We start from the raw sequence: 25,586 nt of genomic DNA on the forward strand, positions 1-25,586 counted from the left end.
CTCTGAATAAGCAGGCTGCTGGAAAATATAAAATCAAGCAGCTGCATACTAAATACCAACAGCTGCAGAAGTGCCTTGCTGAGCCATTTGTAGCATATGCCATTCACTTTATGCAGAGTTGCTCGGAAAGGAGGAGATTTGTTAGACAGATAGGCTACAAACAGAAAGAGAAACATTTTCCTTCCTGGTGCTGTTTCTAAATCCTCTCTTCCCCATCCTTTCAGGGCTGAATTTGCTTTTTCATGTTAAACAATGGCAGAAATTCACATGATAACACCACTGAAATAAAATCTATAGACAGTTTCTGAAGTTCTGCCTTGTCTGGGAAATCCCTCCCACTCCTCAAAAGCAGAAACATAGAGAAGTTTCATCTTTTGAAACTTGCGTGCATGCAATCTCTCTGCGGCAGTGATGGCTGTCCTGCCTACAGGGATTTGTCAAGACCAGCAGACACAATTCATCCACAGCTGGTGGGGGAGACCTGCAGGGCCCACTTGCAAAGGATGGGATCATCCATGCAAGGTCCAGTTGCAGCCCAGGGCTCCCAATAGCAGCAGCCTGAGATTGCAGTGAACAGGACCTACCATTGTTGACAGGAAACATGAAGAACAACAGTCGTTTCAGGCTCCACTGCTTTATGGTCTATCAAAGAGCTCTCTGAATAATAGTGACCACTGGAGGAAACTCCTAGACCTGCTACTTACACAGAATCACATGTTTTGGATATTTGCGAAGATCTGGGGATCTGAGCCCTTGCTTGTATTACCCAGTCTTGAGGTTTTAGGGAGTGTAAAACCTGTTGTAGGCAAGTTACCTTAAATTGTCTTTAACTCACGATAGGTTATGAAAGAAACAATTTCCCAAATTCAAAACAAGACGAAAAGGATTATAAAGACACAGGCATAGAGAATCAAAAAGAAATAAATTTCTGAAGATTTAGATCAGGTTTAAAGGAACATCTTGCCTTGGTTCAGCTAACAATCTGCAGGCTCCTCACTGTCTTCCCAGAGGAGGATTCCTCACATGACTCACATTCTCTTTACAGAAGGGATTCAGCATCTGAGGCATCCACTGATTAAAGTAGTGTCCAAACCTCTGAGAACATCTTCTCTGTAGATCAGTCCTTACTTTTTATAAAAAGCTTTTAAGAGGGTGCCAGGCTTTAGACACTGGCATGTACTCCAGCACAAAAGGATGCACTACTATACAAATTTGGTACGATAATGTATTAATCAAAATTGAGAAGATGGGAGTGATGAACTTGCTGCATCCTCCAGGCTCTAAATGAAGATAATGTCAGATTTTCTTCCTTCATTCCTTAAGTTTTCAGCAAGGGAAGCTCTTGCCAGGTCTATCAGAAGGCCATGTCCTCTCTGTGCCCCAGAAGTGCTCCTTACTGGGTCATGATGGAAAGGCTGGGAAGCTGGTATGATGTCCAGAGCCCCACAGTGGAGAACACCACTGCAGCTGTGTATGAGCCCAGACTGAGCTGAGCACACCCAAACTTTGATGAACTGTGCTGAACTCGGATTATTAACAGATTAAAAACTCTCTGATTCCCAGACTACCCAAATCAAATTCATATGATTGGAAAGTACAATGTGAATCCAAAGCATGGTACGTATCTACTGATCCAGATCTAGTGAATGTTTTATACAGTGTCAAGATCCTATTGGGTCAAACTGGAAAAGAGATGCATAAGTAGGAGAGACAGATACAATACCAGTGAGGGAGTGACAGGAAAAATTTTCTGTCCCGTTGAAGGTATCAATTTGTCTCCTCAGTTTACCAGCCACTACACCTGGCCTTAGAACAAGAAGAAGCAATCAAGAAAACTTTGCCTGAAATATTTGTCCAAGCGTCTTTTGAAGTGATGCTCATAGTCTTAACAAATAGGCCTTTAAAATCAATGAACCATTTTATCCTTGACCTCCTGAGAGGGATTAAACATGATAGTCGTATTTAATAGGAATAAGCCTAATGGGTTTATTCCTGTAATATAGAAATCTCTGCTAATTCCTATGTAGTTTCCCAAGCAGAGTATACAGACAAGTATTGAAGAACCCCAGTGATATTATCAGAGATACAGAAGTTGAGAATTTGGCTTAAAATTTCCCACACAAAGACTGACTCTTGAGAACCTCTGACAGCCTTACTACTCCCATGTGATCTTAGGGCAGATCATCCCCAGATACTAGATTCTGGCATATAGTGAATGCCAAATTAGGAGATTTATTAATTGTGATAAGCACTAATTAATAAATGTAAAGAGGAAACTGAGATGGTATGAGTGTTTTAAAAGACATCTGTAAAAGAACAAAAACTGGATGTGTTTTCCTCAAAACTTTACCCCCTCACAATGTGTATCAACATTTCTTTTATAAACTGGTATATAAAATGACTTGATTTTGGTAGACCACAGTGTAATGAAATCATGTTACAAGAATATACATTCTGAGAACCTACAGTTATTTGAGATTGACAGTTCTAACATAGGCAACCTGGTTACACTTTAAGGAAAAGCAAGAATGCCATTTTTATTCCAGAAGTTTTCTACCTGTCTTCAATGGTATTGTGACTAGCAGGAAACGTAGTCTTGGAACAATTTTTCCAATTCTTACAAATACTTCTCTGTTAATCTACCTTATATCATCAAAAATGTCATACTCCTTAGGTGCCTTGCCAGTGCTCATCTTCATTAGTGTCTTATTTGTAGCATTTTTCATTTTGATAAAAAATTATATTCAGAAAAGTGTTTGAAAAAATAATCTCAGCATTCAAATAAGAGGTCTGACCACTGTTTCTGTCAATAAAGTCTCCAATTACCTGCTTGGTATGCCAGATTAAAGAACACCATGCCAGGCAGATTTTAGTCTTCTGCCAGTCAAAGGAGGAGAAATATTCCAGATTTATACAAGTACAAATCTGATTAAAACCAGGCCCTACCTTCTATTCATGCTTCACTTATTGTCTGCAATTGCACCACATCTGAGACAAGCTCTACCTACCATCGCTTCAAGACTGTAAATCAACAAGTAGCAAGCAGTTTGTGCTGCTGTGCTTTTCCTGTATCCTGAAACTAAGTTTCTGTGCAATGTTAGTTCCGCAGTTTTATTGCAACTTAAGAAGCAAAAACTGCTATGCTAAAGAGCATAGCAGGGAAGAAATGTTCATGGATAGAGACAGACAGAATTGAGCTTCAGAATCACATCAGGCTGAATTACAGTATTTATCTCACAGTAAGGTCTGCTGAGTAATAACAGACAATAATGCAAGTCTACCAAAAAGGAGATGATTAAAATGGGATCTGTCACATCCCACCCAGAGGTATGAGTCGGGGGAGAGATGACTCAGGTCCATGGGTCCCCTTGGTTGCAAAACAATATATATGATACTTCAGGTCCGTAAACAAGAAAAGCAACACTTTTTATTTTGAAGCTCGGCCCAATTAGGAGATGATTCGGCAACAGAAAGATTTACGTTACTTAAGCTTAATTGGTGAACAGTTTAACAGCAAAAGGATTTGCATAAAGGAGTTTGCGGCATATGTGGAGTCGTAAGCCTTATGTTATTATACTACTCACAGAAGGAGAGGCAAAGAAATAAGGATATAACAAAGGAAAAGGGAAGAAAGAAGAGAACAAAAAAAAGAAAGGAAGGAAGAAAGTATGTGAGGGATCCCACCACACTTACAGCTCCGCAACATGGATGATGGGACTTGTTGACAGTGTCTCATCTCCTGCAGCTGGAGAAACTGGTTTTGGCACAATGTTTGAGACATTATTCTTTTCAGTGTCTGACTGAAACATTGTGGTTCTCCACAATGTCTCTTTCTGCCAGTCAAGTTTTGTAATTGTCACGTTTGTTAGCTTAAGAAGATATAGAAATCATATAACTTTCAGTTCTGAAAGCAGTAATGAAAATAATGGCTTTACTTGACAAAGCCTAGGTCATTTTGTGGAAGGAAAGGCTCAGGTAAAATGCGATGACTCAAGGAAGAGTTTGATCTGGAGTCAGATATTCACTGTAACTCAAGTTTCAATTAATAAACAAATGGTATTTCCACCACAGTCATCGCCTGGGGTGTGGCGACATGGAAACTCTTCAAGAGACTTGCTTTGCGCAGATGATAAACACCCACTTTTGAAGATCTTTTGTCCTCCATCTATGAATAAAAAGAAGCATTTCACTGTGCTGCTGTAATCCTCTCCTGGAAGTTTTCATCACCAGGGGAACTGAATAAGCACGTGTAACCTAAGGGTGACTTTAAACCATCATACACATCAGAGGAAATAGCAGCTTATGTTTTGACAAAGCATCATCAAACTGATATTATGGAATATCCTCCGCACAACCCCATCGCTTTACTCACCAGTCTGACAAAGAGTTTCTTCCTGCATCTGGAAACAAACCACGAAATCTCTGCACCCAAGCTATAACAAAGAAAAGATAAAATATATCTGACAAAGGTATATTAGACTTGTCTGCTTCCAGAAAACACATTAACTATACCAAGACAATCCTTCGTGCTATGATCAGGGGCACATGTGCACTTTCTGCTTCGGTCTGGCTCATTAAGGTCATCTCTATATTCTCTTTCTCCCCCTTCTTTTTTCCAAAATTATTTCAAATTTAGTTTTGGTAAACTTCTGTCCAATTAGAGTATAAAAATACAAAGATTGACATATGAATTCTGCTTTTAAAGAAAACAACACCTTGAAATGCCATCCGCTTTTCTCTGCACAGTTGCTATGAGAATATCAAAACATCTCCCCCAAGTCCGTTCTCCTGGCCAAGGCATCACATTTAATGAAGTGCAGTTTGTTTGTTAAAACTCAACAGTGCTAAACATTTTTTATTCTTCTAATAAAGCCCTGACAAGTGGTTAAATGATATAGTTGAAGGTGAGAGAACCTGGGCAGAAGAGAGGAGCAAATAAAGGAAGGCTGTCTTTTCTCCTATTATTTTGCTTCCTTAGTGCAGAGCACTGTATATGAATATGATTCCCTCTAAATTCCAGCTGTCACAGAGCCATCAGTATCTTCATGCTGAATACGAATTTCCTGCTAAACCACTCACTCATCTCAACTCCATGTACTGTTCATGTCACTAAATTGCTGTGTAAAACAGCTCCTTTCATACTTGTGAATTAAGTGCTGCATGTGGAGCAGTATTCCCACAGAGAAGATCTGAAATTTGTTACCTTGGCAACAAACGCATGTTAATTTAATACGTATGAGTGTTTACACTCACTCATTTCTTCAGATTTTTTACAGGAATGACAATGTACTGAGTGATATTCCCAGTTTCTAAACCTGGGATTTTAGATTACATGAGTAGGAATCAGGGTAGTTAATATCATGAGCAGGTCATATCACTATTCACCTCCAACTGATCTAAGAAGAATCTTCTGAAACTGAGACAACCAGATGTTGCTATAATTCTCAGTCAGTACAAATGGAGTTTGTCCTTCATTGTGATTTCTAGATTATCTTTGTTTCAGGTAAGGGCAGTTCTGTGCTGGACCAATTTGCCACAAGCTGTACTGATTAGATGTCCACAAAATGCACTAAAATGCCATTCCCAATTGTGCTGTATTCCAAAACCTTTAAAATGAAATTAATTACAATCCATGTAAAATAACACTTTTATTTTGGACTTGGATTAAGAATAAATGAAACATGTTAAGGGCTTTGTATCTTTCAGAGCTCCCATAAGGTGTCTGGGAGTTCATTCAACCCAAGAACATAACTCACAGCTTAGCCTACAGGTTATCTAAGAATTCCTTCTACAGGAGAAATCCTCATATATATCAATAGTTTAAATGATATCTTAAATCAGAACTCACTTAGTATTTTAAGACATGGAATCATCTATTTTTTAGCAGAAATGTATCTGTTTCAAACAAATCAATGTATTATAAAGAATGTTGATCTTTTGTTTGTAAGCCAGGTCAAAGCAAACTATTCCTTCTGCACTCTATATTTTCCATAAATATATTGGTATATTATTTTTTAATGTAAAAACATACCAGGATAATCAGGCTGCTGCATATATCTCAATAAGCATCTGTTATCAGTCAGAGAGAAGAGGAAGACGTGACACTGAAAGCAGCAGAAGCACATTGTCAGCTGCAGCCCAGACCAAGTCAAACACAACTGAGCCCCAAGGCCCATTTCTGAGAAGCAGAACTGTGTGGCCTTTGCTCAGCTCTGTTGGAAAAATGTCACTGGGCTGTGAGAGAGTACACAAGCTAAGCCACATAGGAAAAGAAAGAAAAAAAAAAAAGAAGAAAGATGTGAATTTTTTTGGATAATAATAGTAACTTAAGTAATAAACAACTATGTAAAATAGCACAAAACTGTGAGAAAACATTGACATTTCAGAAACAGTACTCACCAGATAAGCACATTGAACAGGCAATGGAGATCCACACCTGCCACCTCACTGTCCACCACCTGGCCAACACAGACTCCTTAAGTGCCCATATAGGAGTGAGTATTTTAATGCTCAGGTTAGTTATATGCTGATACTGTGATAAGTGCTTCATGTCAAGTGTGGGGATGGTAGAAGTGCCCTGGTGTTACCAAACTCTTTCTGTTCTGCTTGTTACACCTTTGATATCTTGATCCGAGCACGTTTTATGCAGCTATATGGTATTATTATGAACTGTCCAATGAGCTTGTAGAGAAAAAAATATTCTCAGACTACACACCACTCCACAAAGTTTAGAAATGGGACAACTAGGACCATGCTGTTTGCAATGTTGGCTTTCTTGCAAGTGTTGTTTGAAGTCTTGGCCTCATCGGAACCCATGGTGCTATTGTCCCTGAGTTACCAGAGTGTGATTCCACCTAGCACACCTTCAAGTGGTGCACATCAGCAACTCTGCTGGGAATTAGCATCATACAAAGTTGATTATTTATTTTTATTTTTCTCCCAAACAATCTCTCATTATCTTCAGGGAAAGGTTATTCTTTTGTTGGTTTCAGGCAGCAATGAAAAGAAAGAAATGCAGTACTCTGATGTGTGCACATGAACAGAGGATATTGAAACCAGAACACAGGCAGAAGACAACAATGCTCCAGGGAGTTTCTCCAAGCCATTTACCTAAATTTTAGACTGGCTTGCAATCACATAATCCTGGTGGTGACTTGAAGCATCTGCAACAATGGAGCAGAATTTGGTGCTCTTTCATTTTTTTCCACTTTGAAGAGAGGACCAAAATTATCTCAGCATGGGCAGCCAAGAGGAATGTAGACTTTTAACTTGAGCTACCCGGGAGAGAAAGAAATGAGGCTTGAGCAGGACAGTCTATCAGTCTGTAAACAATGAGCCGAAAACAGCAAGGCTGCATCATGCTTCCTTAGACACTTAAATGAGACAGACAGGGAAAAAGGAAGTATCACTGCTTGGCAGCAGCATTTCAGTCCGTGACCGATGGATTGTGCTGCTCAGCAGGACCGTGATACCATCCACCCCACCGCAGAGTCACGGAAATGAGCACACATAAACAAGCAAACACATAAACTGTAGTCTAGCTTTCATGAGGCTGAATACTAAAGCAATTCCTGAAAAGATGGTCCTTGTCACTTCTTTCCCAAAAATGTTAGATGGTGGTTGAATTTTTCTAGGTTTGTTGAGGCCTTTTGGGAGTAGGAAGATGACCGTTTATGTTATTAAAGATTAGGAGATGTGAAGAAAAAAAATATAAGCAAAATCCTGCTCTACAGAGCAGTAGGATGCACAGCATGGATGTGCATTGCTAGAGTTTCTTGCTCCACCTTGCAGGAAGGAAGGCATTGAGATCAAAAGGAGCAGTTCAGACTCAAGGCCATTGCTCAGTTCTAGACCTTGAGTACGAGATCCCTCCTTTTCATGGGTACACAGGTCAAACACACAGTTCCCACCTGTGCATCTACTGGCCTCATAAACTGTCCCAGAAAGCCATACTGTCACTTTGATTAAGGACAACAAAACCAGAAAAAAGCAGAGTGAAGTAACAGCTCTTTTTCAGCTCCAACAATAAAGAGTAGCATCAGCAAGTTCTTAATGCTCCATTGACTTTGCTTCTGCATGGTAGCAATACAGATGGTACAGTGAAAAACTAGCAGTGAGAAGAGCTACATAAAATGCAGAATTTCATGAAAATTCTGCAGAGTGCTATGCTGTTGAAACACATCTGTTCAGCTACAGAGACAACCTGTGCTAGTTGCAGATTAATCTAAAATAACAATCTTAAGAAGGTACATTGCAGTCTGCACTAGCACAAATGGGAAGTTAAAAGAAACAGAACAAACTAGCAGTAAGTTTTTGACTTTGGACTAACTTTGAATCATATTAAAAAGAGTAAAGTGGAACAAGAAGACTAAACTGCTTAAAGGAGTGCATCTGAAAACAAGTTCAGCCATAAAGCATTAGTCTAGTCAGGGATTATATAGGGGTTTATCATGTTGATTTAGTATCTGTTTGTGTTCCACAACATATTCTCTATAGCAAAAGAGTGGTTTAGCCTCACAAACATTTACTAGTAAGCCATATCCTGTTATTTAATTGTATGCTGAATTTCTTGCAGAAGTTTATATATCTTTACACCTGAAACTGTGGCATGTTTAGGGATCGGAATGTTATATTAGGAAACAAATATAATGGTGCATATCTCTCCTTCCAGAAGAAAGAACATAATGGACTAAAAATGGGTCTAGCAAAAAGAAGCACCTACATACTGCTGCTACTGGTGATTGCAAAAAATATTGTCACTCTCTTCTGTATATGGGGAACAGTATGTTTGCATCTCTGTTCAGCAGGGCACTTTGCAGTCGTGCTCCGCAACTCCCATGATAACTGCAGAGATGGATGGATCTATGGCTAATTCATAGGAATATCCAGGTAATGCAGCCAGTCACAGATAGGAGTTCAAACATTGTAAAAGTCTTGTCTACCCCGAAGACAAGAGAATGCTGAAGCCCTTTTTCTGGAATGCTAGAGAAGAGAGCATTGTCCAGGCTTTATTGCTGTGTTGGATTTTGTCCTAATTTTTTTTGAGTAAATAAATGATAGAGAAGAAAAAAAAAGTTTTGGATAAAACTCTACACACACACACGCACACAAAAATCTACTAGGCAAATCAAATTAAAAACCAGTCAGAAGGCCTAAGAGCCAGTAAGGACAAGGCATTGATTCATAGCATCATAGAATCATAGCCTGTCCCGAGTTGGAATGGACCCACAAGGATCATAGAGTCCACCTCCTGTCCCTGCATATGACAACCCCACGTTTCTCACCATGTGTCTGAGGGCGTTGTCCAGTCTCTTCTTGAATAATGACAAGCTTGGAGCTGTGATGCCTCCCTGGGGAGTCTGTTCCAGTGATACACCACCCTCTGGGTGAAGAATCTTTTCCTAATGTCCAACCTAAACCTCCCCTGGCACATCTTCTTGCCATTCCCTTGGGTTCTCTCTCTGGTCAACAGAGAGAAGAGATCAGTGCCTGCCCCTCCTCCTCCTCTTGAGAGGAAGCTGTAGGCACCATGAGGTCTCCTCTTAGTCTCCTCCAGGATGAACAAACCAAGTGACTTTAGCCACTCCTCATACTGCTTCCCCTTCAAACTTCCAACTTCTCTTCCACAGAATGTATGATTCTATGATTCTGTGATTCCATATTTAGAGGAACCTCCCGTGCTTCATTCTGTGCCCATTGCACCTCATCCTATCGTTGGGCACCACTGAAAGGAGTCAGGTCCCATCCTCTTGACACCCACCCTTGAGATATTTACAAGCATTGATTAGATCCCCTCTCAGCCTTCTCTTCTCCAGGTTGAACAGATCCAGCTCTCAGTCTTTCCTCATAAGAAAGATGCTCTAGACCCCTAATCATCTTTGTAACTCTCCACTGAACTCTCCCCAGTAATACCTTGTCCTTCTTAAACTGGGGAGCCCAAAACTGGACACAGTATGTCTGCTACTAACTTTCTGAAAAGTATCTAAAGATGTAGTTAATATGGAAATTTGAAATGAATTTATTTTAAAATCAGACTAATATTGTGCAGTTCCCTACTACAATTCAAAATGTTGAATTTTTAGGACAAAGGCAGCATCGGCCTACTTAAGATTAAAAGCAACAAACAAACAAAACAAAGCTTCAGAGCTTCAGACATGGATATCATTTAGGACTGGAAAAAAAGAAAAAAACTTTAAAATACATAATTAATTAAAAATTGTCCAGACAGGTTTTCTTATGCTTTCCTCTAAAGAATCTAGATGCTTACAGAATGTAAGAGCAGAGTGACAGGTTTCCCCTGCAGTGATGTCTGCTTTTTTTTGCCTGTACTCCTAAACTGGGTAATTGGGAATTGACATAAAATTCTCTGACATTAATCACAAAGAAAGATAGTGTATATGCAACTGTTTTTTCTTAGAGATTAATGTAATCAGTTAAGGTCGGAGGCAAACTTTTTTGTACTTGATTTTTAGTCCCTGCTCTTTCTAGAACTAGAATAAACATACTGATCGTGCACTGGACAATACCCTGTCCCTAAAAATGTTCCCCCACACAGTGCAGTACAAATGAAGGACAGTTTGGCTCCCTCACAGTCCCATAAAGTGCATAGGAAAAATGTGTGCTCATTAAGGAATTTTTCACAGTCACCAGTTTCAAAGGTACCAGGAGAATACGGATGCTAATTTATAGACTGTAATAACTTGCACGATACTTCTTAGCCTTCTAATTCAACAGCCAGCTGAGTTTTCAATTTTTAAAAAACTTTTTAAGAACACATTCTCATTTTCTCAAAAAAAATGCAAGTGAAAATTAAGGGGAAAAAAATCACCAAGGCAATTCCAGAAGAAAAAAAAATAATTTATGTATATATATATATGTATGTATAGAAAGCTATTAGTTGCTAGGTGACACCATTTTTACCTGTTCTGTCAGAGTATTTGCAAAATACTTACAGCCAAAACATGAATGTTTCAGGATCTCATCAATTCTATATCAGGTGAACATATGCAAAAAGAAAGAAAATCATGCTTGAGAAGTAAGCCAATGCTGGAAACACCAGCAAGAACAAGCTAAATAATGTAGGAGGACCTATTAAAGTTAGAAATGCAGATGGAATATTATGAAATGAGATTAAACTGATTAGCATGTCATGTATATTGTGGTAGAATAATCAAAAGGAAAGATAAATCTGGTCATGGATAAAGTGCTCTGATTGAGTTTGCAGCATGAGATGAGAGCAGAAAAACACAATTTCAGGTTTTACACACAAGTTAAACCTCATGAAGTTGGATGCTAGCAGTATTCCCATAGAGCAGCAGGCAAAATACAGGACAGATTTGTAGGAATTTCATCACCTGAAACAAAAAAGCAGCTGGAGGAATTCTGGGAAAAAAGTAGAGAAATGGTACCGTGGATACCAAGACAGATTTATGCAAACAATTAAAATCACTATATATACTTTGCTTACTGAAGTGAGACACAGTGAAATGTCAACATATTAAAGCAGAGAGATGTACAAAAACCAGAATTTTGTGAAATATTATTTTTCCAGAGGATTCTCTTAGCTCTGAAATCACAAGCAACTAGTTTTTACATGTAAAAATAAACTAAAATGTTCATATTTTTATTAAGGTACATCAACATTAAATATGAAATGAATATTAAAACCATTTTTGATGAATTATGTACCAAACCAGTCACCTAAAAGTTATATTCAATCTAGTCATACAAACCCCCAAAAGAAACAATAGTTTTCATCTGAAATGTGAAACATGGTGTAAGAATCACTCTCCAGGCTCTAAGCACACTTTGTGACACCACTACCATGCTACTAAAAACTAATAGTACAGAAAACAAAGTTGGTGTAATCCTTTATCATGGCTGGGACCAAGTGACACGATCACCCTGACCTGCGAGGAGGCTCCACGGGAGCCACAGCCCTGGGCTCTCGCCTGGTGCTGAACCTGCTTGCAGAGCAGAAATCACCAGTGGAACAGTAGTTCCCTGTAGCTTTAAAAATATAGATACTAGAAAGAATATATTGAATAATCACCCTCTTTGCAATAATTTAGGACAATTACAGTGGTATACTTCACCTATCAATATGAGTTGTACACTTGGCGACTGCAGGAAAATGCTGGATTCTCTCAGCTCTCCAAAGTGAGCATAAATCAGACAAGGCATTAACCAGGTATTAAGTCTCATTTAAAATAGTACAGTACATTAGTGCCTGATTGCTTTCTTAATCACCTTTGTTCTGCACAGAGCATCTTTCTTAGTCATTCTTTCCCCCTATACATAAGAACTCCCATATAATTATACTGCTTCAATGTTGTACTATTTTGGATTAAGGAAGCTCCTCCTTTCCTCTTAGTGACAATTGTTCTACTCTGGTACAAGAAATTGGTTGCTTATTCCCAACAACAGAGCTGTCGTCCATTGTGATATCAAAAATGTTATTCAATTAGTTAAAGAGTGATCATTTTCAGAAATCACTGTGTGATGATTATCTACCTTTTTTTTTAATACCATGCTTTTAATTAATTTGTCTCTATATATGATAACTGAAAATTCCTTGCTGGGCCTTGCTAAGCTTAAAACTTAGCAAAATAATCAAAACCAAGTTTCTTTGCCTGACACAAAATTCAGATCTGTTTATCTTCACTGTCACTTGCCATCTATGAAAATGGCTCCCATTGAAATGTCTGCCTTTTTCTTTCTCCATACTTGAATGTGATTTGTTAACTCTGTAGCTCCCTTAACGCTCACAAAACTTTATTGGTATATGGCTACATAGGAGCAAAGGCAAAATAGGGCTGACGGTCTGACCATGGCTCTGAGTGGACACATTCTGAGAATGATTAGCATAGTGCAAATAATAAGAAATCCATCTGGCAGCATCTGAAATGAGAAAAATGAATAAACAAGTGATGCCTAAGCTTCTCCTGTCTTTGGAGGTTATCCATGTTGAAAAATCAGGGATGCTGTGAAGTCTGTGTACAGAGTAGGTAAAACAGTGGAGGCTGTATTGCTACTGCCTGCAGTACTCCATTTGCAGTTGGAGATCTTACTGTATCTGAAGTGGTTTTATAGAAAAAAAAAAAAAAAGAAAAGAAGAAAGAAAGATGGAAACATACTTGCAAAAAAAATTTAAAAAGAATGCATTTCCCACTTTCAGCAGAAATCTCCTAAATTGCAACAAGTATAAAATGGCAAACCATGAGGCAATTTTTCCCATGGCTTATGAAAGCTTGATCTCTATAAAATATACTTCCATCATGTATTTCATTCAGAAGTAGGATGTCTTCATTATTTCATTAAATACCATAGAATAAGTATATGCTGTTTTCAGTCTCCAAGTTGTGATTCCAAAGGATTTCCAGCTACTGATAATTCTCGGCTGAATAGTATTGGTCCAGATCAAAACAAGCAGAGCTAGTGCCACTTTTTCATGGGAACAAACCTGCAGGTCTTGCTTTATGGTTCCTCTAGGCAGAAATATTTCTTCTCTTGTGTGGAATATTAATATAACAGAAATGGGACATTTAATGATGATCTCTGTAGATTATGAGGTCTTAATATTAAAAAACTGAGAGGTTACTTCAACAAACTTTAACTGCTGAGCTAAACTGTTCAATGAGGAGTTCACACTCAATCTGAGAAGAGGTGGAGCTGCAACAGGAACTGTTTGTTCCAACATCTGTGTTGCTGTTCCAAGACGTCATAGTAAACAAATATGCACAGTAAAATCTCTCCATGTCTAAGTAATTATTTCAGCTTTTCTTATGAATTGAGCAGTAAGTGTGTCTGACTGGATCTGCCAAACTAATCTTCAATTATAAAAATTCATAAATGAAACTGTCGTGGTTTGATTGCGGGGAGACAATAAAACCATGGCAGATGTATCGTTAACCTCCTCTCCCCCCTCTTCCCCCGTTAGCCCCTCCCTCTCCCCCCTTCCCACTAAGGACAGGCAATTGGGTGGGAAAGAAGGACAGAAAGAAGAGAGTTGGAAAAAATTAAAAATGTTTTACTAATGCTACTAATAGAAATAGAGAAAATAATACAAAATATACAAAACCAATCTTGAAAGTCCCGGCAGCTGCTCCGGCAGATGTGGGGCCGGCACCCGAAGTCCTGGACTGGACTCTGCAGCCAAACGGAGCTGGATTCAGTCTGTCACTGGGCCTCAGTTCGCAGGGACAACTCGCCAGGTCCTCTCCCAATGTCGGCCATAAGGAAAAGGGACGAGATCCTCGTGATCCCCCACTTTTATATGAAGTATGACATGAATGGGATGGAATACTTTAGTTGGTCAATTTTCAGTTCACCTCCTGCTTGCACATCTCGCGGGATGCATCATTATCAACGACCTTGAGTTCCATTGCTATGTCTACCAAAACATGTACCTAACTTTCAGGAAAACTGCAGTTAGTATGAAGACTTTAGCTGACAGGGAAATTCACTAAAAGAGAAACTTGTTTTTAACAAAACCAGGACAGAAGCAGAAAATCTTTTCATTAATTGCAAAATAAATGTACTGAATGTCAACAAATCTCAATGTGACAGGAGTATCTTTGGTTTTAAGTTCTCAAAGAGATAAAATAAGTGAATTTCACTGGTTTTCGGTGCTACTTATCTTTACATTTGTTCTTAAATACCTCCTCATTTTCTTTTAATGAACAGAAATTATGATGCCACCTATACCATCTTTTTTTTTTTTAACTAGCACAAGCAGGAGTTTCAGGTTTATTATTCCCACATTTGGAACATCCCGTGTTCTACTTCATACCCTTTCAGTTCCTTCATATTTTTCATGTTTTAACAATTTTTTTCCCTTATTGGCCTTGAAGACAGCAATTTTTATGTCCCCTGGGCAGAGCAGTGTTGCGTACAATCCGTCCTCATGTCTCATCTCACTCCACCAGCTTCTCTGTCCCGCTCGCAACCAAAAAATAAAATTCCCAATTTCTTTCCTGCAGCTGAAAACATTCCTAGCTAAAAACTCACCTTTTCCGAAAAAAAGTATGAAAAGTATGTGTAACAAACACAGAGCAATATTCATTCCTGTCCTGAAGCTGATTTCTTCTCTCTGAGCCAACTAGCTCCCAGTCTGCCACTGACTGCACCCTTCTGCAGTTTTTAGGTTTCACTGCCATTGCTTCTGGTTATGCACTTCTAACCCATCACCTGCTCTGGAGCAGCAGAGCACGCAAAAGCCTTAATCTGAAGAAAGAGGCATCTGGAGTCCAGTAACACACCACTTGTTTCTGTTTTATGGGGGTACTAAGCTGTTTAGCCTTCACTCAGAAGAGGGGCCGTTGAGCAGAAATCAAAGAGGGCGCCTGACCTCGTCACCACTTACCTGAGTCTCCTTCCCAAGGAAACTGGGGTCAGTGTCCTGCATGTCCCTGAGCAAACAGGAACCAGGGCCAAGGACCACTTCTAGGTTCCTAGGTGAGTCGGAAGCCAAGTAACTCAAAAGTGCTCATTGAAATTGGCTTACCGTTTTCTTTCACCTCTTTCAAAATCCCAAGATGAGCAAAACAAATCTCTCGCCTAGTTACATGTCTCTGACAGGAACCAACAGCAGAGGCTTAGAGAAAGCAAGAAATGAAAAGCGAATAGCACTGTAAAGTTTTCCCTACCGTATACTCCCACATTCTGGCAAAATGCAATTCAGAGAATTCCTAAACCAGAGCTTGTATCTGTATCCTTAGTTTTAATGATCAGTTTTTTTCACTAATATATATTTGAGCCTTTTTAAGCTTTCAAGGTCTGCTTCATACTGTAGCAATGCAAGAATTTCAATGCTTCTGCCTGGTATCAGTTTTCTTTCTTGCATGTTCTATAAAACCCTACGTGATCATTTCAGTTGCTACCCTACAAGACTCATCCTGCGAGAAATAACAATTGTTCCTTACTCAGTTTCTGTGTATCTATAGTTTTATATGTTTTTATCTGTTCACCCTCCCTTCATCTAGCAACTGTTCTGTGCTTTTTATCATCTTCAACAACGTTCTATACCTGAGTAAGGCTGACGATACACAGTATTCAAAACATGAATACACAGTGGATTTTAGAGTGACATAGTGATATTTTCTGATTTGTTCACTGGAGTCTTCCTACTAATTGTTTAAATACACTTTTTTGACTGCTGCTGAACATTGAGTTGACATTTGTTTGAACTATCCACAAAAATGCCAAGATATATTTCCTGAATGGTAATAGCTGATTTACAGCCCATCTTTCTGTAGTTTAGCCAGGGTTGATTCCTCCTCTTCTCCCTCTTCCCTCTATTACTTAGTACAAATCAACACTGAATTTCACCTACAAGTGTATTACAGATCTTTCAGCCTCATTAGATCCTCCTGTAACTCTTCATGGACAACTTCTGTATTTACAATCCGAAATAATTTCATACTGTCTGTAGATGCTTTCTGTTCTCTCATAATTTCTTTTCCAGATTCTTTGTGATCTTTTGTCCTAACCTAAATGTTTGAGATAGGATTCAGAATTATATCCCTGTAATTCTGAGCCTTCCTCCACCTATATCAAGATCTGTAAGTAGCAGTGTGTGGGATGTCAGAAATATGAAGAAGAAAAAGCAAGATTTGGAAGGAAAGAAGAGAACTGTTGTGCCTGACGTTGCTTATATGTGAGTTTATACCTGAGACCATTTTCAAATCAAATGTATCTGATTTCTCCTCTCTCTTTTCAATTGGTGAACCCAAGTATATCTATCAAAGACAAAACTGTTGGTAAATGTGGGAACTGAGAGCCAAAGTACATCTATTCATAGCGAATTCACTGCCACCACAGTGCTGGCCCCATCTCAACCAAAACCTGAGATTAAAAAGGAGAGAATCAATGCAAATTGCTGCAGAAAGCAATAAGTTTAGTCACTGGAAGCATTGCTGATTTGGAGCCCAACAGCTCCTTTAGTTACCTAGCAAAAATGTTGCCACTTAAGTTTTTAATTAAGGTTAGAAAACTATTTTCCTCTTTTATTTGTAGCTCTGGGTACATTGCTTGGCGTCTGGCAACATTCCTGTGAAAGTAAAGGACTATTTCTTTGGTTTCCCTGGGCTTTTTTCCTTCTAGTGTCACATCACTTACTCTGCTACCTGAACTCCATTCCTTCTGTGCATCCATTTTATGAAGCACACCTTCTTTAAGTGATGATATAACATTCTCCTCCTCCAGTAGATAACTGCTTCTTTTAATGCAGAACTCTTTAGTGGTTCAGCAAAGAAACAATATTCACTAGGAGGTGTCAATTTTTATTATCCTTCCAAAGCAACACTTTAAAAAAAAAAAAAAGTTTTCCTCTTATAGATATTTCTGTAGCACTGAATACCATAATGTGTGAGCATTTCATGAGCCATAATGAGTTCTCCTAATATTATCCTGGGAGATGTTGTAGACTTCAGACTGCCTCACCAACCAATCCTCCCTTCTATCAAAGTGAACAAGACTGTGAAAAAATAAGGTAATTAGATAACAGCAGTTCAGTATTGTGTAGCATGTTGTAAAAAAGGAAAGAAAATCTATAACATTCAGCTCTTTGGTGTTCTGCAGTGAAGTGCATAATATATGCAATGCATAAGACAGGTACTGTCATGTTCTCAATACACACCTCTGGAAATACTTCAGTCTTCACTAGTCAGAGCAGATATTCACACTAAAATCTATTAATTTAGTTAATTAAAGTCCATTAAAACCCAGAGGATGCTGGATCATTCACAACCTAAGCACTTACAGTAATCTTGTTACTGAGAAATCCTCACATTTCACTGAAAAGCTCAATCTTACCAGAGCAGCTTTCAAGTGCTGACACATCGGAGTTATTTGGAATATTCATTTTATGGTTCATTTTTATAATTTTAAAAATGAACTTAGAGCAAAAATGTTTGGCTCTAGTGTGAGTTTACAGGTGAACTATATAAACTTCAGGGCAAGTCACTACAAATAACATCTTGTCTCATTTCTGAGTAACTCTTTCCCTGCCCTATTTTGATAGATTTATCAGTAAAGATATCAGCTGTTACTGTCTCTATTTGTGAATGCAAGTCTAACAGTATAGATCATACAGATTTTCCAGAGTTTTACTGCTTATTTCCTGCTGAAAAATGAACAAACAAAAAAAAAAAATCTTATTTCTTACTTTTCTCCAGCTTTTAAATTATATTCTCTGCCTACTTCTTCTGGAACTTCCCTCTACACATACCCTAATCTGTTAAAAAAAAGGCCCAAATAATGTAGCTTCAGCCTGTAGGTCTCATTCAAGACTCAAATAAATATTTACATATAAAAGACACATATGAACAGCTGATCCAAAAAAAGTTTCTACTTATGCTACCTGTGAAAGCACTAGGCTGTATAGCAGTTTTGTTAGCGCAAATAAGAGTGCAGTGTCAGTGCAAGTTACAGTACCAATAACAGTAGTCAGTTCATAAAAGATGTAGAAAAGGTCTGTTCCAAGCCCTGAATCCTCCTGAGCAGTAGTGTGGGTCAGATGCACTGATATAATCAGATCTGTGTTTCTGTGTATTGGTTTCCTCTTCTAGTCCCTGTGTAAGCTGTCTCTAACTATGTTAAGGTCACTTTGCCGCTCATCACTGCTTACAGGAGTGTTTGCTGCTTCTCTGAGAACTTTTCTACTGAGAGTATTTGTCAAGTAAGAAATCTCCCCTGCTGCAGTCACATACGAATCTTCCGGTTGAGTATGGGAAGTAAAAACCTTGCTGCTCACAGATGGCAGGAGACAAAAGGTACCCATGTCTTTCTGCCCCAGCTCTGCAGTGATTCAGAAAGTCCCAGGAACCCTCCGTTAGAAATCAACTTAGTAACAATATTAGTCGTGAGAACCTCAAAATTGTCTGTGTAGTCTCGTTACAAACACAACTGAGATTTTGTGAAGTCTATGAGTTGAAGCCGAATGGAAATACCTTCCCCATACTAATTTTCTAAGAATAATTTATGCTTTGCCTAGCAACAGGAGACTCCACATAGAGTTTGGATAATCGTTAGTTTGTTATCAACCCATGAAAGATAGGCCAGAAAGGTGACACCTTGTAGATGTCACCCCAAAAGAGAAGCCCCTGCCAAAGCAGAGCAGGCTATTTCCCTTCTGAATAAACAGGAAAGTATGATGGCATTTCATACGAGCAAGGGAAGGGACAGGTCAGAGAGCCAGGTGCACATCTGGGTTCAGTACAACTTCACAGCAGACACAAAAGGGTGGTTTTTGGCAACAGCTATAGAAGCATCAATTCCTTTTCTCCAATTCCTTTCTTTGACCAAAGTCAAAGACTTCTGTCTTGTGAGGTCTGCCTGTCTTTGATATGGACAGCTCTGAGTATACTCCAGGATTTCTGGTGCAGCTTTAAAAGTAAGATGTTGCTTTTCTTGAATAGTGAGAAGAAGCTGAAGGGATAAATATGAATTCAGAAAGGAAATAGCTGATGGATAACTGGCTGCTCAGCATTTGTTACCGTCCACTCAAAAATATCCACATCTGATACATGTGCAGGGACATTTGACCAACACTCATTTGAATTCAGGACTCTTGTCTCACTTTTCCTCTCCTTTCCCTCTGTCTAGCTCACACTACAAGGTATGAAGCACTTTTATCTAATTATCTTATTATTTGTTATGAGAATTGGCCTATCCGGCATTTTCAAAAATGGGTAGGTCACAGAGTACCTTTGAAATTAAACCTTTAAGCATTTGAAAAGGATATCTCTAGGTTTAGGTTTTTTGTTTTAGTTTTTGTGGGTTTTTTTTCTTAGTAGCTTAGATAACAACATAAAAACCTACAGAATACTATTCATACATACTAATGAACTGCATTTTTCCCATCTCTGAAAAAACAACAGTGAAAATTCCCTTAAATTGTGCTAAAGTTAAATTGAAAGAACAGAAGGATACTGATCCCTCTGAACATCAGCATACATAGTAATAACTCTCTTTAATATAGTATTATAATTTTTATTTTAAAAATGGATCCTTGTCTAGACATGTACTAAATCTCCGAAAAGTAGTCAGTAATGTGTGAAGAGTAAATTGTATAGCTCAGCTTTGAGACTGGCCATTTTCCTGCTTTATTGAAATACCTTGAAATAGAGAGATACACAGAGTAAATGTGAAACGCTGTAGCAGGAGGAAAGAGCTCTGACAGCCTTATTGATTCCCTGGTTTTTTCTGATCCTTTTATTATCCACTGCTGAGCAGCCTAGTCAAAGGTGCTTAAAATTGTGGCAGGTTCCATAACACTATAGATTTCTAAAGTTTACACTATAACTGCAAAACCAATTTGCTTCTCCCACCCTGTACCTTCAGCTTTTCCCTCTCTTTCTTCCTTAAATCACAATGGCTAGCAGTGTATCTTCAATATTCTGCACTACGGAAATGAAGCTGATTGCAGCTGGGATATTTGGGGGCATTAATGAACAATACAGTTGTTCCCTCTTTTGGGTTGCGCTCAAATTAATCTACCTGCCCTTCAGCACAGTCCTTGCCCTCACAACCCTGTAATACGTCTACAAAAAAGTGTCACTTTTTCCATGACCAGGGAGCTAAATAACTACTTAAGGGTTAACTCTATCTCTGTCAGATTTGATGTAATATTTAGAGGTATCTCAAAGCCCTCCCACACCTGGGCACAGGCAATCTGTAAGCATGTTTTTTTAGACCTGATCTGTGGAGTAAAAATGATGATAAGTCTTCCTACATCTTTTTATTTCTCTGGAAACCTGAGGGAAAATAAAGAATAAAAAGAGAAACTGATTTTATTTCTTCATGTACCTCATCAACAGAATTGCCTTTTAAGTTCAAGTCAGCTAAACCTAGATAAAACCACTGAAAGGAGATGATGCTGAGGGTCAAAAGTGGCATGAGAAACCTTCGTTCGTGCCACTAATGCCTAAGCTGTAAATAACTGACCCTGTGATGGAGAGAAGGTGAATTTTGAGAGAAAACACACTCAAACTCACTATTTCTGTGAAGCCAGACACTTTTGATGAGGAAACCACAAAGATTTAATGAGTTTAAGAGTGTGATACACTTCTGTACTGTATGTTTGTTCAAACCGGAAATCGCTTAGACTTTGGGCTGATTTGATGGAGGAATTTTCTGCTTAAAAAAAAACACGCTTAATTAAATAGGTTTGTATCCTGACAGTGCTGCAGGACTCTCACTATTTATGGACTTTCTGTGCACAATTCGAACATTCTTGTTTGTACAAAAACTTATTAGGAAAACTGCTTATCTTTGAATAGCCTGTGTGTATATAACCTGCAAACTAGAGATATTGGATGACATACCCCCATCCAGCTGTCAAATTCTCCCAGCCACTTGTACTTTTATTAACCTGGACATTGTCATGGCAAAAGACAACTTTGCTAGGAAAGCAGTGAATGGGCAATTCTGATTGGAACTGCTCAGCAGTGGTAATTTGTGACCTCTTCTAGCATGGAGGGCAAGAAGGCCCAACTGGAAGAAGGAGTTAAACTGGCTGGAAGTGGGAGTGCCAGAGACAGAACTATTCCTTGCAAGGGAAAAAATTAAAAAATTACAGAACAAGTCAAGGTGGTTCAAGCTAATACTATTAGGAAGGCTTAGGAGGAAGTTAGAAAATTAAATATACCCAAGAAGTGGTGACGAGAGAGGATGTCAGTCTGTAAACTTGGATCACTTTGACTGTCACTTATATTGGGCTGAAGTAAGCAATAGTCAAGAAGCTCATGCAGCCAGCTTTGCAATAAAGCAGGTTTTGAGTAACCCACTGTCCTCTGCACCTGAACTGCGGGGCAGTAACCACCTGCTCAGGGGCAACAGGGAAGACAGAGGGGAACAGTTTTATTTTAGGTCATTACAGCTATTTCTCTGCAGTGACTGTACATTTTAATAACTGTTCTTTGACAAACAGCAATTAGTATGCTGAAGAGCTTGACAGACACCTAGAGAACTAGTATTTTTCTTATCTGTCTGAAGGAAAGGATGGAGTGATGAGTGAGTTGAAATCTCCCAGGCAAGATGGAGAGGCAAAGGTGAAAAAGAGGGAATTTTAAGAGGTACCAGGGAATTTTAAAAGGCACCACAGATGTGAATCTCTGAAAGGCAGGAAGGAAACATTGTAAAAGAAGAGAAAATAAACTTCAGATGGGTTTTACTAAAGAAAAAAAAAAGACAAGCGGAGGTCAGGAAAGATGATTGTGCACGTGATCCAGGAGCTGCCTTCAAAAGGCTCATAAACCCTACCCAAAAGATGCTCCCAATCAGTACGACAACAGTGAAAGGAAAATAAATTTGTGCAGGCTTCTCTTTGTACCAATCCCTTTCTCAGACAAACCAAGGGGCAGTGACCTTTTCAAAACCCCATACAAATGTGCCTGTTCCTCTCTTTGCCTTCATTTTTAGAAAATCTGTATCTGCTATGTTGGCTTCCCAACCTGTCTGGACTCCTGGGCAAAATGAAGTTCAGATTAAAGAAGTCCAGGAGTGCTCTGTTAATGCAGTAATGAGGTAATTGTGCTGGGGTCTCCACTCCCAGGAGCTGGTGTTGGTGGTGTCACCTCACTGTCTGTCTCCTGCTCGCTTCTCACCCTTATTTTCTGTGTGCTTTTTTACTTTTGCGACAGTCTGATGTGCACATGCTTAGTGCTGGTTTAGTGCTTTCAGCTGTACTTCAGCAAACTACAGAAATACTTTCCAAACCCCAGGAAACCCAGAGTACACCACATAGGTGCCTACATGTGATGCTTTCTTGGCAATTGAGAGAGCCATCTGGGCCTTAAAAACCTTCCTGGAAATTTTCCTCTGGTTTTCTTTTCTTTTTCTTTCTTTTTATAGGTTTTTTTCTGTTTAAAGAAGATCTTTCTACTGTCCCTGGAGACCTCTGTTTCTGCCAGATTTTCCAGAAAAAAGAGACAACCTGTCTTCTGCTACCTTCCTTGCAGTGAGCCACTTGGGACATGTGTTAGCAAGCTAATGTGTTTCCACGAATTATACGGTTTAGAAATGCCACAGGTTGCTATTTCAAAGACTTTTTATGCAGCCAGAACTGCAAATACTATGTACATAATCATTTGTAATAAAAATTTTTATTGTGTAAGCTACACCCTGCATTTGCAGCACAGAAACTCATGCCCGAGTCCTGCCGGTGCACAAGTATGTGCCCAGCTTTACCTGGGTGCATTGTCCTTTCAGGTGCACCTGCAATAGTGTTTTAGTTCAGACCAGGTGGATGAAGTAAATCTCCCATCTGTTCCCTTTTACCATGCTTCGGTTCATGTAGTGGAGAGGTTTTGGAGAAGGTGGACCTCATAGAGGTCCGGCTGCAGAGCTGGTCGCAGCTGCACCTCCTTCTCTGTGCCTGGACACTGACATCACCAACATCAGCAAAGCCTCCAGACCACAATACAAGGATTTTGTAATTCCAGTTTGAGTTTGGCTGGAATGAGGCTTGGATGGAGATGGACACCAGGAATGAGTTGTGTTGTGTTTCCTGTCATGGTAAAGAGCAGATTTCAAGTCCTGCCCTGGATTTCTTGCTTCCCAGGGTATTAGTATTACCGTGCACAAATTCCCAGGCCAGGAAAGAGAAACCCAGTACTTAAAGACTTGCACTTTGTGCTCTGTTCCCTGTCATTTCCCATTCTGTGCCCTATTTGTCAGACCTGCCCATGGCTCTGCATTTTTTGGGAGGGGCTGATTTTACAGCAGGTCTTACAATACCATAAAATATTGTTATAGAAATATGGCTAGGAGGAAAATAATTATGCAGCTAAAAAGCAGCACATATGCTCAAGAGTAAGGTAATGCTGTAACTGCCAGCATTGATTATGAAAGACTTTTCAGATTTTTATTTTATTTTCTACAGTGAGAGATGTTATTTTCATTGTTTACTGTTTGAACAGTAACTCTTTTAATTCTGAATTCTCATAAGGGATACGCCTAAAGTTCTTTATGTAGTTTTTAATGCCATTAACAATACCACTAAACTTATTTGGATTACCCATGGAATAAGAGAAAATTAAGACTAATGCTATCAAGATCTTTTCCTTTGTATATCCCTTTTTCAATCGGTCCAGGCCACAGTTGTTCTTTCTTTTAATTTCTATATGGCTTGTACAGGCTAAGACATGTAGGTAAAAATGAAAATGGCAGCTTCTCTCATCTTCCACACATTTAGTCACAGGAAGAGAGCTGGGTTTCCTGCTGTTTTCTCTAGGGTCATAACGAATTTCCACAGCAGGGGTGGCTTCCCTGTCTTTGCAACTTGATGGGCCTGTAATGCATTTAGGTGTAAAACTCATATTTGCCTTGTGGAATTGCACTTAGGTCTGTCCCTTCAAGATCTGAGTGTTGTTAAATGCTAAAGTGGCATTCACGATGCAGGAGTTAACACAGAACTAATTAACAGGAAAGGAACAAAAATTAAATCCAGCCCTGGATACTAGTTTTTATGTTAGAAAAAAGTAACTAGGATGAACAAATCAATACAAAATTATTACTGATTTAATTTCCCCCAAGCAGTGGCAGCCTTAAACAACCCATCTATAAGGTGCTTTAAGGTCTGTGGCATTTCAACTCCCTTTCCTCCCAGCTTGAGACAGGACATCAAATTGAACTCTTTACACTGCTTACATCTCAAGAAGCTGTTTGGACTTCTGGGGGTTTTACACTAGTGTTGCACAGCAGAAATTTGTTTAATAACTCAAGAGACCTTCAGTCTTCTTTTTTACCTTCTTCAGTTTAACTGTGCTGCATAAGTCCAGACATAATAATCAAAATCCCGTATCACAGTTTGCCTTTGAGCTATTTGAAATGGTGAATGACCAAAAAGTACCAGGGCATGGAGTAACGCCATAGAAGAACTAACCTGTGAGCGATTCGGGCATAATTTCTTTACAAGAAGGGCATTATGGAATAAATTGCTTGGAGCACTCAAGCAGTGAGGCAGACAAGTATCATAAATGAGCTCTGAAAAATAAACTGGACAATTCAAAGTGGGAGTAATGATGGGGTTTGGTCTCACTGGTTACGTATGTCATTTAAGTTTGTGATGAATAAATGTGCTGATCAGAAAGTGCATAATGCCAGCTGGGGTAGCAGAGAGGAAAACTGGGGCCAGGGAGAGGAGGAGGAAATAACAGTCCTGAACAGTATTGAACGCAGCTGTGAAACAATCCTGTTTAAACACTGCCAGCAGGCAGCACTGCAGTCTCCAGATAAAGATAACCTGATTTTTCATGCTTCTTTTTCACGGGGCAGTTTTACGTTTTCTTGCTCAGTTCTCATCTTACTGGGAAGTCGTGCTAGAAGGGGACATTGGAGGGCTTTTTTGTTTGCTTTGTTGTGGTGGGTTTGTTTTGTTTTGTTTTTTAAACTAAGTTTGAAGGACATCATCTCTTGCCCTTTCAGCTCAGTAATCAAATCCCAGATCATGGTACATTACTTTTCTGGCTGCACAGTCGACCGTTTGGTCATGGCCAGATATAGTTGTCACCTCAAAAATTAAGCATCTCCTCAGGTGAGTAATGAGTGGGTGTTAGGAAGAAATCAGGCTTTTTACTACATGT

This window comes from Caloenas nicobarica, chromosome 4, assembly GCF_036013445.1.
Source record: "Caloenas nicobarica isolate bCalNic1 chromosome 4, bCalNic1.hap1, whole genome shotgun sequence".
NCBI classification, from domain to species: Eukaryota; Metazoa; Chordata; class Aves; order Columbiformes; family Columbidae; genus Caloenas; species Caloenas nicobarica.